Consider the following 3,316-nt stretch of genomic DNA (forward strand, 5'->3'; position numbering starts at 1 on the left):
GAAGTATATATATATATATATATATTTATATATATACGTATCAAACGTGAAACGAGACCCCAGCAAATACGAGTAAGACTACAATCGATACTACGTAGATATATTTCGATAGAACAATTCGATAACCTCGATATAATATTCAATAAATAATTTTATTTCCTGTACACGGTATACGAATCGCTTGTTCGCATGTACAATGGACAAGAATAGTAGATCGAGACAAATGATGGTGCAGTGACGTTGAAAAATGTTTTACAGTCGTTTAAAGACACTGTTTGCTGGGTTCTAGTCGAGTGTGATCGACGGACAAAGAAGGGGGAAGAGTATTCGATCGAGGAACGAAGCAAACGTCGGTTAGAAAAGAAACGAACATAAAGCACGACGATTGCGCCTCATCTGCCGCTCGTTTCGAACGCAGTTCGCCTATCAGTTACCCAAATTCGAAGGTAAAGGTGCTATTAAATATTTGCCAGAGTATTTATCTTGTGGTTGGCGAATTGTTATTGCTGCCGCGTTATTAATGAGAGCTGCGAATATATCCAGCCGTAATATCAACGAGAACGTTCGAAAAGATTCATGAAAATGGCAGAGGGTTAGAACGCTACGATATTACGATACTACGAAATAAAACGTTTCGGCAAAAGTTACCGTACATAAAGCAATAACGATTAACAATAATAATAACAGTAGTAATAATAATAATAGTAACAATAATAATAATATTAACACTAGCAATAACAATAATAATAGTATACATAACTAACGAAATAGACGATTTCATAGAAATAAATGTCGCGAGGAAATGTAATTTAAGGAGAAGCTGAACGTTGGTTAAAACGAGCGACCGACAAGGAAGAACGTGGTACGATGTAGAACCGGAAGTGTAGAACGGGAACGGGTGTGTATTTCCTTGTTTTATTTCTCTGAACATTAGGACAAAATTGTAATCAATCGCTTATCCGTTTACCGTAAATCCAATAATGTCTGTAATAATGAATTAGCGTTATATTAAATGTACCGATGAGAGATTTTTTTTTTTTTTTAATAATCACACATTTTCTACCTTTCTCGCTCTCTCTCTTTCTCTCTCTCTTTCTCTCGGTCGACGCTCTCGCTTCTCTCTCACTCTCACACTCGCTCTATCGTACTCTCTCACACCCATTCTCACACTGATTCTCGTTCTTCCTTTTCCAGCTAGTTGGCGCTGCTGCCAACAGGGCGATGTCGATCGGCGTTTCTCCCAAACAAAGGGACGAGGACCGAGCCAAGATCTGCCGGAGACTGACATCGTGGAAACGCTGTTTCCTCATGGAACGCCGATTTCGTCGCTTTTCGACCGTTCGAAGAGATTTCGACATCGGACAGAGTTTGGAAATCGAAAGCAGAGAACCGGATTCGCGATTTTTCGCGCGTCGAAACCATCGTCTCGGTCATTGATCATCGCGTAACGTCCGAGAAGATACGTGACGTTAATGGAATATGGAACCAAGAGATTAGATTACTCCGCTATAGTTAGATCACCGTGATCTTTCGCCGCTGATAATCTACACGAAGCTAAGCTCGAGGACGAATGAAGATATAAACTTGAAATTAGTCGGAATCAAAGACGAGTGATATATAGTACGAAGGTTCGAAATTCGTTTGATAGTTATGCAATATATATCGAGAGAGACTATATCGTTATTTATTTTAATTTAGGTGCAGAAAAATGCAGGGTATCCAGGAGATCAATGACACTACGATGAATTGCTGTTTCGAGCGCGGAGGGATCGAGAATGAACAAAATTTTCGAAACTCGTTTTTCTCGGCGTAAAAATTCGCTATTTTCACCACGGAAGCTTTCATTCGATTCAGAAAATAGCGTATTCTCGAAGAAACGTAACCTCTGTCCGATGACCGCGATTCTCTCCGTTTCGCTCGTCTCGCCCTTTCTCGCTCTCTCTCTCTCTCGCTCTCACTTTCTTACTATCTTCTCTCTTCATCGCAACGCTCAAGAAGTAAAAACACGAATGTCGCGCGGAATTCGCCATCGCAGATTGCACGTGAATAATTCCTCTAAAATGCGCGTGACGGTAATCATAGTAACAATAACAATGACAATATAATAATGATGACAGTAATAATAATGACAATAATATCAATAAGAATAGTAGTGAACGTTTACAATCTATTACATATCATAATCTTTTTTTTTTTTCACCTTTTTCGTGATTTTTTCATTTTTTCGTTTAGTCGGAGGGGACGTCGCTCAAGATTTTATTCGAGGCACAGTTGGATCGCACGTCCGCTAAAGAATTTCTATTCACCATTTCTTTCTTTCGTTTCTCTCTTTTTCTTTGTTTTTCCCCCATTTTCTCAACTCGCGTCCGCCATCGCGAATTTAATGGTGGACACTTCGAACTCGTTTTTCTCATCCTCTCTCCCGTGTATGTGTGTATCCGTGTGTGTGTTTCCACTTTTGCCCTTCTCTCTCTCTCTCTTTCTCTACCAGTTTTGCATCTCTCGTTCTTCGCGTTTCGTCTACTCTTATCAGTTTTCCTCCCCTCTTTTCCACATTTAACCCGCCTTTCACGTATCGTGCTTTTTCTTACATTATTCTCTGGTTTCTTTAAGCTCGAAAGGGTTTGTTCTTCGTTATTATTTTATTATTCTCTTTTTTTTTGAACAACGTTCAAAACGTTCGGCCGTTCGACGCGCACGCTCGAGGATAAAAAAAGCAAGGATTAAAAAATCGCACTGTCTCGCGTACGATTACATTTCGATATTTTTTTTCTTTTTCTTTTTTTTCCTTTTTTAACAATCTCGGCGCGTTTCCATTTCATTCTCATTCCTTTTACAATTCCTTTTCTCGTCTTTTTTCGCTCGAGCTTCGCCTCGCGATTTTGCAACGTAGGAGATATGTAAGTTTATCGACGCTGTCTTAAAACGAGATCGAATGGTGAATTCGAGGGTTACGTTTGTTTAATCGTTATCGCGTTTGACCGAGGCAACGTACGCGTCGAAGTCGGCCGAGATCGGGATATAGATCATCGATCCGATCGGCCGGATGACGAGAATTATCGTGCAAAATCAACCGAGCTGTACCTCAATTAGATTATTATGTATACTGATCACGCGCACGCATGCACAAATAGACGCACGCACACGCTAAAAAGTACAATAATTAATAACTCTATGTTGCGTACGTAGGTAGGATCGCAAAAAGTTACGGAACGATAAAAAACCCTTCATAACGCGGACACTCGAAGTAGCGTAAGACGAAAGGAGAGGTCAAAATAGCCGAAGACCGCGTCTTTACGTTGCTCTCTCCTCGCAG

Source organism: Eufriesea mexicana, unplaced genomic scaffold, assembly GCF_001483705.2.
Source record: "Eufriesea mexicana isolate 0111107269 unplaced genomic scaffold, ASM148370v2 scaffold100, whole genome shotgun sequence".
Lineage (NCBI taxonomy): Eukaryota > Metazoa > Arthropoda > Insecta > Hymenoptera > Apidae > Eufriesea > Eufriesea mexicana.